This window comes from Xiphophorus couchianus, chromosome 9 (genome assembly GCF_001444195.1).
Source record: "Xiphophorus couchianus chromosome 9, X_couchianus-1.0, whole genome shotgun sequence".
Classification (NCBI taxonomy): Eukaryota; Metazoa; Chordata; class Actinopteri; order Cyprinodontiformes; family Poeciliidae; genus Xiphophorus; species Xiphophorus couchianus.
The window spans coordinates 4967155-4985160 of record NC_040236.1 but is presented as its reverse complement, the minus strand read 5'-3'; the positions used below and the strand labels follow the sequence as shown (position 1 = coordinate 4985160).

General features: G+C 39.5%; 1 pseudogene; it reads right to left on the bottom strand.

Annotated features, from left to right (window-relative positions):
* Window positions 1–581: 581 nt before the first annotated feature.
* LOC114150991 (kinesin-like protein KIF11) lies at window positions 582–6659 on the bottom strand (annotated as a pseudogene).
* Window positions 6660–18006: the final 11347 nt, after the last annotated feature.

The following is an 18006-nucleotide window of genomic DNA, read 5'->3' as shown; positions in this document are numbered from 1 at the left end:
ACCATGACCAGCTAAAGCATTACCGCAGCCTCTGGACAACGTGTGGGTCCTGGAGCAAAGTCAACACTGGGAACCTACTGAGGTTCCACCTCCAACCTTAGAGGAGGACACTGCAGACGGTGACCTGGATTTACAGGGTTTGTTTTCTGATGCAACCAGTGGAGGCACTGGCTGTTCTCTGCTGCCTACCTCAACTGCAAAGGATCCCAATCTGGGTGTGTTTGTCCCATCATCCCCTTCCCATGTCAACCATGAGGATAGTGGGGGTGTGGTGGGATATTCACCTCCTCTGGGCCTGCCGGTTCGACGATCCAGGCGCCGGCGTAGAGCACCAGACCGGTTCGGCACATGGCTAGTTCTAAGTAGGACCATGGACTCAGTTTAAGGTTCCAGAAGTTAGTTGAACCTGTCCAACAAGGCCACATGTGTCTGTTCTCTTTATTACTGCAGCAGGACGTTCCTACTGGTGAGGAAGAACAGACCAGAACCGGTCCGGGTTCTGGGCTACCAAAACAGAACAACATTATTATTATTATTAAGGATCTTTATTTACTATTTTTATTTTAACCACTTATTGATTTCTTTATTTAGTATTATAACTTTTTAATGATTTTTATTTTTAATGGTTTTTCTGCTGCAGCTCCTCCAGCAGGAAGCTTCGGACCAGCTGCTGACCCGCCTCCAGCTACTCCTGCAGCTCCGCCTGCTGCCGCTCCAGAACCGCCCGGTCCAAACCCATCTGCTTCTGGAGATCCGTCAGAACCCGCCGGTCCTCCTCGGCGGCCCCTCGGGTCTCCACACCCTGAACACGGGTTGGGTCGATTAGCAGGAGCAGAACCCAGGAGAACCCGGCCTGCGGCCCGGTTTAACGCTGTACCTGATTGAGACTCTGGGCCTCTTCTGCCAGCTGCTCCATCAGAACCAGCTGGTCCTGGGCCTGGCAGGCCACCTGCTCCCTGGTTCTGGAGGTCCACTCCACGTCCCAGTCCACCAGGCCTGCAGCAGAACATCATCATCATCACCTTCATCTCCACCTGGAGTGGGCGAGGCATCACAGGAGGCGGTACCGGTACCTGACACAGCGCCGTGGAGGTCCGAACAGCGGTTGCTCATCTCCTCCAGCACAACCCGGTTCTGATGGGCCGCCTGGCGCAGCGAAGAGGCCAGAGAGGAAGAAGAGGAGAGCAGACGCTCTGCCTGCGACGAAGAACGCTGCTCCACCGCGCCGCAGCGGCTGCAGGGAGGAAGAAGTAGATGAGGAAGAGGAGGGACACGGTGAGGAAGAGCATCACGAGCTCTGACCTGCTGAGGTTCTGCTGCAGCTCCTCAACCAGGCCCCACAGCGTACTGGAGGCCAAGTGCAGCTTGCTGTATTTCTGCTGGGTTTCCATGGTAACCAGGTTCATCTGGTCCTGCAGGAACTGGAGGGTCTGGTTCATCCCCTGGCAGAAACACGACCAGAACCAAGCTCAGCCGGACCCAAACCCCAGCCGAACCCCCCCGGACTCCTGCTGGTTCTGATGGAACCGGGCCGGCTCACCTGCTGGTGGCGCAGCTGGGCCTGTTGGATCTGCTCCTTCAGCCGCTCCTGCTCCTCCTGGAGCGCGCTCAGTCCGGTCCGAGCGTCCTGACGCAGCGCCGCCAGGTCCAGAACCAGAGCCCTGAGGAAGACTCCGGTCTCCTTCATCGCCTCCACCTGCAGAGGGTCGGGGGGTCAGGAGGTCACGGGTCAGAGGTCATCAGCAGGTCTAGATAAACATTAATCTCTTGCAAATCTTTGGTGGTTAAAGTTTCAGCTGCTGATTTTCTGAATAATTAAGTTTTAATTTGAATTTTTTCAAACTATATTTGTGTTCATTACATTTTCTAACATAAAATAGATGTTGTTGGGTCACCTGGTGCCACCCAGTCTTCCTCTGATCAGAACCGGGCCTGAATCCGGGTTTGGACCCACCTGATTGGCCAGATCCCGCTGCGTCTCCATGGAAACCTGCTGGGCGTCACTGAGCTCCCTGATGGTGGTCAGACCCGGCAGCGTCTGCACGTCCAGAACATCCTGCACCTCCTGCTGGTGCTCCTCCTGAATCAGAACCAGAACCAGCGGGTCAGGGTCAGAACCATCAGAACCCCAGCGCTCTGCTCACCAGCAGCTGCAGCAGAACCTCCCTCTGCTCCGGGGTCAGAGCCTTGTGCCGCTCCACCTTCTCCCGGCAGCGGGCGGCGCCGTCCGCCACAGCGCCTGGACTCTGCCCACCAGCGTTTCCACAACAACCAGGGCGCCCCGCAGCGTGGCCTCGTTCCCCACCAGCAGGCCGTCTGGATGACAGAGGCAAACATGAGCCCACAGAACCCCGGCCCGGCCCTGGACGCAGGGCGCCACCTACCGATGGCGTGGGCGGAGCCGGTCAGCATGCGGTCGTGGGCGGCTCCGTAACGCTGCACGCTGCGCTGCATGCTGCTGAAGGCGCCGTCCATCCTCTGGGAGAAGCTCTGCTGCGTCTGCATGTTGTGCTGCTCCACCTGCAGGACCAGAGGACCCGGTTAGACCCGGTGTGACAGCCTGCGGACGTTGAATGTTGAATGGGTTATTTTTCATATTTTTGTATTGTACATTCTCTTAAATTGTTCACTGGAGAAAAGTAAAAGAAAATGAGTCATTGAGATGAATAAAAATCCATTCGAAACTCCTTTTTGCACATTTTTTTCTTTTCTTAAGGAACCTGAGGTGTGAATGAAAACAGGAGGCAGTGCTTTTAGTTCTGGTGTCTATATATTAAGTGATTTGAATCAAAACAGAAAATTACAGCAGCATGATGAGAGACAAGATAATTGCTTCAAAATGAATTTATTCCAAAATCATAAAGTCCATTATCCTTTTTCGAGCTCGCCATCTTCAGATCCAGGTGAGGACCTGATCCAACAGGGGGGGGGGGGACCCCGACCTAAAAGGTCAGAAAAATCCATTAAGTGTTTTATCCAAAACTATTATGTACAAACATACAAAGGAAATAAGTATTAAATGTAGGCATTTGGTTTATGGATATTAAATGCAAATGCAATTATTACATTTCTAATCATTTTAACAACATTTCAATAATCAGGTTAAATTAACCAATTTAAATAAAGTTTTAAAAAAGTAACAATTATATGTCAAGCTAATCAATTTAAAGTTAAAGTGCACTTTCAATATATCAATAAAGAAAAATGAAATAAATTGTCAAATACTCAGAGAGAAAGAAACATTTTAATAAATATACTGCGCAATATCAAACTTAGGTGTAGCTACATTCTGTTCTGATCAATTTCATTTTTAAACTTCACTGCCTGAGCATCAATGCAAACGTGCCAGAACACGCAAAAAAATCAGCAAACAAGTTACCTTCTCAAAGTGAGTGGGGCGCAGGGTTTACCAGTGTTGTATAAAGTACTGAAATCTCAGAGTCAAGTAAAAGTATAGGTACCTCTCCAAAATATGACTTTGGTAAAAGTCCAAGTCACTGACTGAAATGTTACTTGAGTTAAAGTCTTAAAGTATCTGAAACGTCTTGTACTTGCGTATGGGAATTGCTGTAAAAATGGATGTACTCAAGTAATGTAATGAAAAGTACAAGTAAAAAGTAAAACAAGGCAAATGCAGTTTGAATGACTTTTTTTATATTTTGGTAAACTTGTCAAATACACTTAAAATAATGTACACAACCAAGTGCAGGCAAAATTAAACCTGCTAATAGATATACCTGCAGGCATCATTTAGTTAAGAAAATTAGGTGCTTTACCTATAGCACAAAGTTAACTTAACCTGCTTTACAACCAATTATTATTCGTTAAATTTAGTCTAAATTGCTATCGCTATGGCTTCTGTCCCCCCTTGAACAGAGGAGTCTAGGTAGCCTGCTACAGTCAACATTAGGCCTAAGCTAAATACACCACGTGTGGAACTGAAACAATGCCAAACAAAGTTCATTTATACAGGTAACGTTATGCTCAAGATTTCTCAATAGTGCCTAGTGACCAAGCTATAGTTACTGAAACAAGAGGATTATAACCATTTCATAAGAAGTTACCTCGATGTGTTTCTTCAAGTTGGACGGGGAGTTTTTGTAAGAGAATTTCCACATCTTCAGGCAGGAATAACATAAACTGCATACGGTACGACAAATCTTTAACACCCACGAAAGAGTATATTGTGTTTAAATAAGGCCATGGGCTCTCATCACCAGCTGGTGGTTCCCCTGGAGCCGTGTCCGACGTAGTTGCAGTCGTTGTGGTCTCCGTCTCCTCCTAGATGTGGCTGCTGCTGATTGCGAGACTTGCTTTGTGTTTAATGGGAGAAGCGAAACAGGTGTATCCTATTGGTGGTGATGAACAAGCCCAGGCAAGTAGGCTACCGACTTTGTTGCAGTCAATCAGTAGGTGGGGTCAAAACACTTTGCGTTTCTCTCTCTCGTTTTTTTGTAATTTGTAACTAAACCACACATTGAAAATGTATCGGAGTAAAAGTATGCAATTAAGTTCGGAAATATAGTTAAGTAAAAGTGAAAGTTATCAAAAATTTTCATACTCGAGGAAAGTATGAAGTACTCCGAAATATACTTAAGTAAAGTAGTGAAGTGTTTTTACTTCGTTACTTTACAACACTGGGGTTTACACCTGTGGAAGAGACCTGCTGCTGCTGCTGTTTAGAGCTAGACAGGTGCGTGTTAAAATTATGGCAGCAAACCAGCAAAACGCAAAGAACTCCGCACAGTTTTCCCCCAAACTAACTGAATGTGTTGAGTAATGCTGTTGGCTGCAGGTAGTGTTAGCTAAATGATGACTAGCTAATAACAATACAGCACCTTAAGCTTGTTAACAAGTAGCCTATAGGCTACTGATGTTGTCCATGTTCAAAAGTGGGTAGTACTTGTTACATTCACTTGAGTAACTTTTTGGGAAAAAAGGTACTTATGAGTAGTTTTACTGCACTGTACCTTTTTCTTTTACTTGAGTAATATTATTATTATTGCTACGTAGATTGCAGTGACGTGCGGTCAGGGGAGGCAGGTGAGGCAGTGCCTCACCAGCCATCATGGAAAGAAAGAAAATATATAATCATAAAGTAATTTAAATTGTTATATTCATCCGGTGGTTTGTACTAAAAAATATTTATTTTTCATGTAGCTTCACCAATTTCGATTTTTATTTGTTCAAAATCGCTGAATTTTCTTATTTTCCCATTCAAATGCTTGGAAGCGATGCCGGTGAGGCAGCAGCGAGCTCTGCCTCACCTTGGATTGCGCAACCCCTGGCTCTGCGCTGGCTGCTAAGCGGAGAGAGCCTGTTGCTGTACGGCGTCAATAAAATGGTTTAAACAAATTTAATATGTGAACTTATTTCCAATAATTTAGCTTATGTATATAATGTACAGTGCTTTTTGTCACCAACTGTGTTTGTGTAACGTGTTTCGTGTAATGAGCGATTATAAACGGCAGAGAACAGGTTCGAGGTGAGGCAGGCAGTTCTCTTGCCTCATGGCAGGGGGCGCTCAAGATCCCAGACGTTCGTCTTGTTCACTCCTCAACTGCCGAGTAAGTGACAGCGAGCTAGGCTAAACGATTCGGGAAGCAAGTCAAGTGCAGCGATAGATTATAATAGAGATAGTGATTTTTTTCCTCTCGCTTATCCCGACTTTCGACATGGATGACTACATTACAACACTAAAAAAGTTTTCTCAAGTGGACTTTCAATCGAAGCAGGTAAGACAGTAATAACATTTATTTTGTTTTGTTTTTTAAGGAAATGTGTGTTTTGTGAGCTACAGTTTGTATGTGTAAGGATGCAGAAGTGAAACATAACCTGTAAACTGCTGTCAATCTATGCATCTATTTGCAAATCTGATTCTGATGACGTCAGTGCCTCACCAGCTATGAACCTCACCGCACGTCACTGGTAGATTGATATTGCCCCCCCCCCCCCCCCTCCCCCCGTTAAACTCGTGCGGTGTACTTACTTAGCCACAATTAGCTGTGATAGAATCCAGGTGAGTTCCAGGTAACACCACCAACAAGTCTGGCAAAACGACGCTCCAATGAGCAGAAGTTTCACATATAAAAGCAACACTGCTATCAAATAACAGACTTACCAGGCAAACAAATCAGTAGGTTCAAAGATTTGGATCAGTTTGTGTGGAAGACGCCAACAGCAAACCGGAAACAGGTGAGTGCGCGCGGAAGGCGGGGCTTTAAATAAGCTAGCAGGGTTTTGGGGCAACACAGGAAGTGGCCCCGCAAAAATAAAAGTCCTTGACTAACTGCGGATTACATTATCATCAAGATAACATGATGTTTGATTTAATCCCCATTTTGTAATGCAAATAAAGAACTAACAGCTCGATAAAAACAGGTGGAAACCAAAGATTAACTATTTACAGGGAAGCAGAGGTTTTGGTCCCTGCATATTGATTGATTGATAAAAAATGTATCAAATAAAACAAAAATTAGCCAGACGTTATTCAGATATTTTTTGAATTACAGCGTACTTTAATTTAACTTGATCTTGTTTATCTTCTGTATTTCAGGCACAACAATAAGTATGTTTTGCGTCAAAGTCTTTATGGAATATTGTTAACCCAACAAAGCACTTCATATATAAATAACATTTACTTCCTCTCTTACCTGCATATTATCAATCAAAAAAATGAGAAAACCTCAGGTAATCATGAGCTTTGCCAGGTAGTCCTGAACCTAAAGTCATATTAATTAATTACATCATTAGTGAAAAGTCCACTATCTCATCCAATGGCTGCTGGAGATAGGTTGCTAATATAAAATTACTCAGGGCTGGTTAGGTCCAAATTTGACCCATTTGGTTATAAATGAGTTTATTTGCACTTTTCAATGTGCATGACTGTAGGAATGGTGCTCTTACAATGCTCCTTGCATGATTTTAGTTTTATTTATTCTCTTTTTGTATATATATATATATATATATATATATATATATATATATATAGCCACAATTAGCTGTATATATATATATATATATATATATATACTCCTGTTGCAACCACTCTTCGATAGTCATCATTCATCACCATTTACACTGACTTGCAAATTTATTTATACCCTTTGAACTTTGAAACAAACAGAAAGCTCTGTGTATTTTATAGGGATTTTATGTGATGGACTAATATAAATTATCACAAAGTTGTCAAGAGCAAAGAAGATGATTCGTGGTTTTCAAAGCTTTTCACAAATAAAAAGCTGAACACTATAAAACACACTTTTATAGCACTCAATCTCCTCCTCATTTTGCCAAACAAGATTTATTTAGTTGTGGGATGTGAAATTTTAAAATGAGATGATTCAATTCAGTTTATTTTTTATTATCCCAGTAAATGACACCTTTCACAATGTGCCTCTGTAGCCTGAGTTGTCCTTCTGCAACTGTGAGAACTCACTAAGCATCAAGCATTTAACCGAATCCTCTGTGGAGCTGCGTTTTCACATGTGCTCGTCTGAAGGGGTGTGTTGATGTGTGTGTGTCATGATAATGAAGTTAGGCCCAGAGAAGCCTGTATCGGTGACTGAGTGGTCGCCGCAGGGGTTTCTGCCACCACCCTCATTCATCATAGTGATGATAGCTATTTCTGCCTCTCTTTTTTTTTCTTCCTTCTCTTATATCACAACCCATCTCTCCATCTGTCTGTCTCGTTTTGCATTTCTAGAGTTTGCATTTGTGTTTGCATGCTTTAAGCTTCTCATTAACACTGCATAAATGCTGCTGTGAAAACAAAAGATTCCTTATTTGGTCATGAACATTTTCCATCCCCTTCAAACCTGTCATAGGCCCTCATTTTCTGGCTATAAGGCTGCAACGTGATTCTATTGCAGGTCCCCTCTGCACTATTATCTACCATAAAATAGTTCTGATACAGTCCCAACACCAGCTTCTAATTTCAGCCCAGAGAAATATGAATCTTTTAAAGACAAGCACATTGAGGAAAGGGCTGTCGACTGACATCATGCATATCTTTCCCTGTCTTCTTTTCACTAAACTTACAGAGAAGAGCCTGTGGGGGGGACGAGGAGTCATAAGACTCAGTTAAAATCTGATTGGCAACCTCTGGCATCTCTTATCAGAGTTAGAAGCTACCAAGCAATTGGATGAGACGTTTTCCACATGGAATACTAAACAGGGCTACCAGGAATGTTACTTTTTGAAAAGCAAGGCTTTAATATTTCATGTTGGAATATGTCATATGACCACAAATAGAAAGAAATCGCTTCTAGATGTTAAAAGATGCAGCAAAAAGGCACTTAAGGAATTAAAGAAGTTAAATACATTTATGAAAACCTACTGCTAAGGCATCCAACCAAAAAATGGAAGCTATGGGATTACAGAGTTAACACTATACATAATAATCACAAACAAAAAAACCCCAAATTTCCTCAATAAAGGTGCAGGCTTGCCCACATATTGAGAATCCAAAAGTTGCTGCAATTAGAACATGTCAAAATTAATGGAACCTTGCAGAACGCTCAAGATTTTTTGCAACTTTGCCTCCAACAGTCTGACAAAGATAAACCAGAAATCCATATTATTTGGCGCTACACATCAATTTGTTCCGAGACAGACAGGAACTGAGCTGCAGTGGCAAAGTAAAACGCATACGACTTGGAGGAAAATATAAACTAATATCTTTTATTCGCAAAAAAGTAATGTACCTAAACCTGATAAAACATCAGAAGTACAGAAAAAAATAAAAGACTGAAACAGCGATCACTGCAGCTTTCTGTGTACCATCAGACCGGCTTGTGTTTACGCTGGCAGGATTTCTGATTCGTATTCATATGGTGGTGCGTTTACAGATCGTTGAGTCAGAGACTTTGTGTCTGATTGGAGCATAAAAAGATGGACCTTACACTGAATGCGTCTCCGCTCCTCTTCACACTACACCGGCGGAGTGTAGTCGTTCCTGATCATCTTGAATTAGAGCATGGGCGTTGAGTTAAAAACTGCCAGCAAACATTAAAGCCAAAGTTGGCATTTTGAATCAGTTTATTGAAAAGCAACTGAACAAAACGTGTCACTGGAACATGTCATGGAAAAGGTCCCTCTAACATTTGACAATTTCTGAACAAATATGACTTAGACTCTAGTTCAACTTATTTTTTCTCTTCATGATGCATTTTTTTAATGCAACTTATGCTCTCGAGTGACTTGTAGTCAGCAAAATGCGGTAGTTGAAACATGATCAGACTCAAACTCATACATTAACAACCTGACTTGGACAAACAAATCCACAACACTAGTCAAGAAATGTATCTAGACAGTCCTTTTCTGAAATGCTTGAAAAACGCAAAAATGCTGCTGGTGAACTTCTGTAGGTGAGCCACTGGGCCTGTCATCACCTAGTGCATCACAGCATGGTACTCCAGCTGCACCTTAAAAATATATAAAGTCTCTTGAGGGCACTATCACAACAACTGAGAGGATCGTGAGCTCCAGGCTCCCAAGAGCTCTTCATAAGGCGCCGCACTCAGAAAGCCACATCAATCATCAGAGACCCTTCTCACTTGCTCCACTGCGGTCTGCCAGTTGCAAAAGGGGCAGCATGTAGGTTCAAGAACAGCTTTTATCTAAGAGCTTTCTACCTCATGAACACAGAGAAACATCCCTTCTCCATACTGACCTTAACCACAGGCCAGTCCTCCCCTCTTAGCACCTGTCACTTGGCACCATAAAGAAAACTCATATTAATAAAACTGCTTTTGAACGATTTTATTGGGTTATATAGACACTCACTGGTGTAAATATTAGAAATTGTATCGGAACCGCTTGTCCCGTTTCCATTTCATTGTACATGGACAACAAAATGTCTCATCTTAACTCATCTTAATGGTTTTGGATGTCTTTACTTTATAAGTTCATGAGTTGTGATCTTACATGAAATATTGTGCTTGGGCTGATCTTTTAAATAATTACACAGTGCATGAAGAAATATTTGCTCTTTTAAAAATGTCTATAATTTTGTATTTTTCTACATAATTCGTTGTTTCAGATCAAACAAATTTTTATGTTACACAATGATAACCTGGGTAATGTTAAATACAAAAAGCAATTTTGAAATTATAAGTAAAAAAGCTGTCTAAACCAACGAGATCAGATCTGTTTCATCAAACATTAGCTGAGATTAACCACAAAAACTGTTTAATTTCACTAATTACATCCATGTCTGATTACTTTCTAAACTGCAAACTCAATAAATCACTTAAAGAAGCAAAATTTTGTATATAACATCTAAACACATCCTTAAGAGAGGTCAAAGGCCACTGCAGACCAAACAGAACCCAAAATGATCAAAGCTCACAAAAATGCCCAAGAAAATAGATGATTAATTTATGAAGAGGTGTTGATCCTGTTACATCTGATTTAAAAGTAAAGCTGCATTTTAGAACCGAACAGAACTAAAGGAAAACATAGTGGAGGTACTGTAAGGTTTTGTGGCTGCTTTGCTGCACCAGGACCTGAACAACTTGCCATAATTGAGAGAATAATGTCTTCTGCTCTCTAAAAGAATATTCTGTAATGTCAGACAATCATTCTGTGACCTTAAGCACACCACCAAGTCAACTCAAAAAAATCTGAGCGAGAGAGAATGTGAGTTTTTAGAGTGACATAGTTAAAGTTCAGCTTTAAATGTGATTCAGATGCCATGGCTTGACCTTCAACAGGCCATTCATGATAAAAAAAATTTAAAAAACCTTCAATGTGGCTAATTTAAAACAATTTTTAATTAAATTAAAAGAGAGTGAGTCAGAACTGAGGTTTGTTATTACAAAAGCTTGATGACCTTTTTGCCACCAATCGTTGCAAAACCGTTTCAGTTACAAACCTGCTTTTATAGCCATGATTGGAAAACCTTTTCACCATGATGAATAATATTATCCCATGAAAAATTGTAGTTTTTCCATCCATCCATCCATCCATTTTCTGTTCACCCTTTGTCCCTAATGGGGTCGGGAGGGTTGCCGGTGCCTATCTCCAGCTACGTTCCGGGCGAGAGGCGGGGTCACCCTGGACAGGTCACCAGTCTGTCGCAAGGCAAAATTGCAGTTTTTATTTAATCAAATTATCTTATCCGATATTAAAATTGGCTGTATGATCTGAAACATTTTAAAAGAGAAGAAATCTGCAAGCAGGCCGTTACTTTTTAATTCCACTGCTTCCCCCAGTCTGCCTCTTTCTAAATAGTTAGAGGCTGTTGTTTACAGACATAGTCACGTCCTGAAGTGGTTTCATTTCAAATCTGACCTTAATATAAATATAATCTTTTATTAAAAAAAAAAAAAAAAGAAGAAGCTAAAATGAGTACAGGAGACATAGAGAATCTATACAAAACCGGTTTGTAGTATAAATGAAAAATAAGAGACAGCCATAACAAAGCATGACTCTGGAGCTCTCTCAAAAACCCTCAAAGCACACGTCAGTGGCTACCACAGCGCTTCAGAGCCGTTTCAGCTCAAGCCTCAAGCTGCAGCCATGGCAAAGCCTGCAGCTGCTGCTGGAGGCAAAACAGAGGGAAAATCTGAGTGATAAAAAAATAATTGGAAGGAAATAATGCAGCATGGAAGATTTAAAAATTCACAACCCTCACCTCAATGAACTATCGTCCCTGAAAATATATATATATATATATATATATATATATATATATATATATATATATATATATATACATATATATATACATATATATATATATATATATATATATATATATATATATATATATATATGAGAAACAGTAACAGGTTTTACAGATATCCACTCAAAAGCAAGAGCAGAGAAATTGAAAATGTGTGTAAAGTGCAGAGAGGCTTAACACCTGACTCTTGTCTGTTTTCTTGAAGAGGATCAAGTTGATTTAAATATGTTATTGATTCTCTGGGCATATCAACACAGTCTAGATTTTTGGAGAAATATGTCAGTTGATTTGTCAGTTGTTATAAACGCTAATGCATAGAACAATCACACCATTAATATTATCTCCTTAGATAATATTTTATTTTAATATAATAATGAAATATATTATTTTAAGATATTTTAAGTATATTAAACTTAAATAGATTTTGAATAATGTCAACTTTGTATTAAAAGTGTCATGATTTACCGAATGACACTTTATGACAACAGTCATAAATATTTATGAAGACTTACTCATGCTCATGATAGGTGTTATGTCATGTTTATGACAGGTGTTATGTCATGTTTATGACAGTGTCATGACTGTCTTATTTACAAACCGCCAAATAAAATGTTGCCCAAATGTGTAAAATGAACCATTTTCAATTTATACGTAGAGTGCACCTATTAAGCCAAATTAAAAAGGTTTCATGCAGAAAAAATACTTCCAACCATTTAAAAAAATAATAATTTAACGGGTCAATTTGACTCGCAACATAACAGGAGGGTTAATGTGTATTTTGATGCATTTATTTACTTAACAAGATGCAAATTCAGTTACCTGATCTTTCATATTGCTAAATTAGGAGTTTGAATGTGGAGTCTCATTATTATGTTTTATTTGTTTCCAATCCACCTGTTGTCAAGCTTCATGTCCGCTCACCTTTCCTCACGTTTGACGATCTTTCACCGCCATTTTTTCCCCCTTGCTTACATTTTTTATTTATTTGCACCTCTTTTTCTTCTTCTGGGCTGATTTTTCCACTTTGCAGCAGCCATTAGTCTAAAGTACCGCCTCTCATGCATTAACCATTGGCCTATATTGGCTCCCATTAGCTTCTCCATCTCTTGTAGAGAGAGCTGAGGTGTTGGGAGACAGACAGAGCAGGGGTCTGATGCTTATTCAAATTCTCCCAAGCAGGCAAACCATCTTGCACTTATTAGCATCCTGCCAAGTTCTAACTTCAGCTAGGGTTAGCATTTTACAAAGGGGGGTTTAATATTCACAGTGACAGGAGAACAAGATGAAGCGCACACGTTTTCATAAGCCTAACGACTCATGCGCTAATTGTGATTGGCTGATTTGCTGCACGAATGCCAGATGGGCTGCTGATTGAGAGACTGGCACTTTTGAAGCTAGGAATATAAATGTTAAAACATAATCACATGAAATATGACCTTCAAAGCGCTTCTGAACATGTGGGCTCTCTCATTAGCAAAGTGTTTTGATGTTTCACTCTCGGTAAATAATTCAAGTCTTTGCTGCAGTGATATTCACTGCCAGCACAGTGTGTGTGGAAAGCGGCAGCTGATGCCTTTTTGCTATCTTATCTACAGTTTGGGTGATTTATCACATAGAGTTGCTCTCCCTCCAACCTCTAAAATATCTTTCAAAAAACTAATCTTTCACCAACTCTTCAAAGGTATAGCCTCACAACTGAACTTTTAACACTTAGATATAAACTTTCAGTTTGAACAGCAGTAAGTGACGGTTGTGAAAGCTTAAAGCTAAGGCAGAGGAAATTGTGAAACGAGTATTTTTGGCAATGCTCTGCTTATTTTGTTTTGGAATATGACATCTACCAGTTAGAGCTCCACTGTGTTCCTGCTGTTTGCATTTGCAGCAGGTATCAATTAGCTTTGTTAAGGGATACATTTAGCACAGTTATTTAATTAGGAGCACGAGAGTGTCTCTGTTTTACAACCACTGTGAAATGTAATTACTCATTTTATTAATTTGCCAAACATCTACTCTGTTAAACATTGTATCTGTGCAGTTCAGACACAACATCTGCTTGCTGCATTTAACAATACTGGCACACCAAAAGAAAAAATTTAATGGAGAAGAAACAAATGAAATAATAATTGTTTTTAACACATTATTTGATGGCAGTTATTATACCAGCAAAGATGGATTTACAGAATCTAGAGTTGTAAATATTTATCAACTCACCCCTTAACTTTTGTAAAGTATTCAGACTTGTAGATTTAAATAACCATACTATAGAAGAAGACTGATTTTGCGTCTATGTTGTTTTTGAATCATAATCCTGTGAAAAGGCCCAGTGATGATTCATAATCATTGGAGCAATAGGTGAAGCGTGGAGTCAACAGTCAGACCACAAAGGTGTTGTTTGTCAGCATAAAGTGCATCAGGTAAGAAAATACCTCCTTGAACTTTGGTTTTTATTTTTGTTCATCCATTTTTAATGTAAAACATCCCATGACATCCGTATGGAATTAATAACTGCTTTATAAATGTTCATATTTTCTCTCAATATTTGTTTTCAGTTATATAATATTTCATGAGTCAAAATAAAGGAAAATAAATCTTTGAATGGAGGAGAATTATGATTGTGAGTTGACTATTTCTGTTCCAGCTACTATATGTAGAGAGCAGAAGTGGCAACATCTGACTGAATGCTGCCAGAATTTACATATTCAAATTACAGTTTTTATCCAAATATTTCAGTCTTCAGTGTAACAAATTACAGAGAGAGTGGGATTGTCACGCCGCGCCTTGTAGACCCTGGGAGGGTGATGGTTTATTAAATCGCAGTTCAAAGACAGCATTTTCCCCAATTTACCGTCGTCATTGGATAGGTCAGCCTTTGAATCTCCACTTCAAGTTACATTCAAGCAGCAGACTTTGCAACCATTACTTTTGTCTTGGGTGGCAGTTGTGCTGCGTTTCAATGTTTGTCGTCGGTGTTGCAGATGTGTTACCATCACTTTTAGCTTTAGGTTCCTGTCGGCCTTTTCTTATTTGTTTTCTTTCATGCTTTTTTGAACGGTATCCAGAGTTGATGCATGGAAAACAATATAACTAGCAGCAGCAGCAAGCACAAACAGATGAAAAATAAGTTGCAAAAGTTGAATATGGTCAGGTCGTTTGCGGGTTTGTCCTGATCGCTTGACCACTAGTGATCGATGGAAAGAAACTGAAATTAAGCAGAATGAAAGACATGGGGATCTTATTCTACAATACCTCATGCTTAACTTGCTCCCTCTTATTTTTTTATATTTTTACTTTCATTACTTGATTAAAATAGACTTTCTTTTAATGTTGCACATTTGACAAAAAGAAAAAGTCCATTTTATTTTATTTTTATCTCAACTTTTATTGGTTATTTATATTCTGTGAGCTGAGCTGAGCAATTATGAGTTGTATTATATAAACGGAAGATATATTTAAGGAGATATATGCTGTAACGCACATAAAAGTGATTTATAAAATTGATTTACAGTAAGACGGTTGTTTTAATGGGATCAAAATGCAACATTTTATCATGAAAGATAATGTTTTGAGTAGAAGCTCTCAGACATTTTAAAGATCACAAAATGACTTTAAAATGTCTGAAACGGTATATAATATCTATAAAACCACAACCGGGAATGTGTGACCCTGGGGGAAAATGTATAAAATAGTTAAACAGAGGAGAAAACTGGAGCGGTGGAGAGATTTCGCAACTCGGCACCTATAGCTGTGAGAAGCTTCTGGTACATATCACAAGCAAGAAAGATTGCTTTGAATTTATGAATTTTTTTTTTTTAATTAACTGAAATATTATTGCAGAAAAACTTAAACCCTGACTGCATTTCTTTGAAGTTATCTTCGTGTGTGTTGAACAGAAGGAGGACGTCTGTTTTGACGCTTTTGGTGCGCGGGCTTTACTCGCATGGTGAATGTTTGTTTGCTCTTTACAACTAAAACAGTCTCTTTGAATCCCCGCAGGACTTGGAGGTCTGTACTCTCCCTTTCTTGATATTGATGCAATCTGATGTTCACATCTGTGTATCTGTAAGGCATGTTTTTCTCCACTGCTTGGTTCCTTTAAGCAGAGTATATGCTGCCGTTTTTCTGCTGAAATAACGGTGGAATTGGCTCAAATACCATTCAGGGTTGTTGTTTTTTTTCCCATTGCTGATTAGGCGTCATCAGAACAAACTCTACCTGCGCTGTGTGAAACAGCTTTACATCTTTTTATGAGGATTTAGCATGAAACATGTATCTGCTGTCTATATAACAGAAAACATATATAACTATATGTGACAGAAACTTTTTAACCTAGAGTACACTGATTAATTGAACATTTAGTACTGTTTGGTAACTAGGATAAACTGGACTCCATGTATTATGAATGAAAATGATTTTTTTGTAAAGTGACTTGAGATGACATTTGTTGTGAATTGGTGCGATATAGATAAACTGAATTGAATTGAACTGAATACAATGATTTTTAAAAACATTTGCATCTACAAGTGTGAATTTTCTTTATTTCACAAAGGGTCTTACAGTGCATATGCAGAAATATAACTCTGGAAAAAAAATTAAGAGACCACTTACAATGATCGGTTTCTCTGATTTTACTCTTTATAGGCATATATTTGAGTAAAATGAACATTGTTCTATGATCTAATGACAATATGTCTGAAATTTCAAGTTGTATTTATGTGCAGAAAATGAGAAATGGTCAAAATAATGAAAAAGACGCAGTGTTTTCAGACCTCAAATAATGCAAAGGAAACAAGTTTTCATATTCATTTAGAAACAACAATACTAATATTTTAACTCTGGAAGAGTTCAGATATCAATATTTGGTGGAATAACCAGGAGGTTTTCAATGGGGTTCAGTGCAGGGGACTCTTAGTTTAAACAGAGCTGTATATACATGCATTTCTACTTTTTGTGAAATATCTCGTGCCAATTTGCAGCCAAGCAGCATGTTTTTGTAGCCATCAGCAGGTTCATATGACGTATGCATCTGGTTTTGTAGAGGTTGGATATCTAACCAGTCTTCTTGGCAGAGCTAATTTAGACTAATTTTTATTTTACGGCACAGACTAGGTTTCTGAGCATGCTCCATCCATACAGTTGAGGTTGGAACATTAGCATATTATTACTCGTGTTATCCATTTGAAAAACATTTTTTAGGTGTGATTGAAATTATTTCCCTGTGAGAACATCCAACTGTGTCCAAGTTTCATCTGTTTAATTTGAGTGAAGTTTGGAGTACCAGAAAGGTGACACTATGAGCCAGTGAGTCCATTTGAATCTCCATAAACATATTGGATTTGATGTTGACCATCAGGGACATAATAAAATAATTTATTCTTACTCTGACAATTCGCTCGTGTTTCTTCTCTCTGTTTTAAAAAAAAAAAAAAACAAGGAGAAATCGAAAAGAAATTTCAGACTTAATGACAATATGGCTCATCTAATCTAAAACTAATCCCTAATTTTCTTCCTCTCAGGCTCAATCTTCCCTTGCTGACCTCACAAATCCTAACCTTCATGCTCTCCACCCGTTATTCCCTTTTTAAATATTCAGTTCTTAATACTAATTCCCCTGGTTGTTCCTGTAACTTTAAACAATTCATTGAGTCTCAAACAAGCAGCAACTTTTCTGTTTTAAAGGGTCTAACTATCTTCTTTTTTTCTGAAATGTCTTTGTGGTCCAGGTTTGTTCCCGGGGGGAGAGAACTCATCCAGAACCTATGAGACTTGTCTGAGAGATGCTCATAGATGACCGGATCAAGAGCTGATGGATTGAGCTCAGTGACCAGAAAGGTTTGTTTTTGGTGAGACTAGAAAGTAAGGAAGGAAACTTTGCCAACCTTTTATGTGTATTTTCTATTTTTCTCTTTCTTTCACACTCTTACCAGGTGTTATATAAATAGCCATAAGAGAAGATGCAGCATTCAAAGATATTCCAGATGTCTGCGGCTGTTTCTCCTGTTGATTTCTGCTTTTGGAGGTGTGATAGAATGACAAGATGTTATTAAAATGAAGCCAGTGAAGCAGATGGAAGACAGATCACTGGACGTGTTTTCCCACAAAACAACACAAAGATTCACATGCACAACTTTGTTAAGATCCCAACATTTTCAGCGAGAGGAATCGCCCCAGTTCGAGAAAAACACTGGAAATCTATTTGTAAGTAACTGCTTTTCTAAGCAGTTAATTGCAATTAATAAGCTAAGCAGTCAGCTTATTAAATATAAAAATTAAGAGCCCACTGCACTGAACCCCATTGAAAACCTCCTGGTTATTTCACC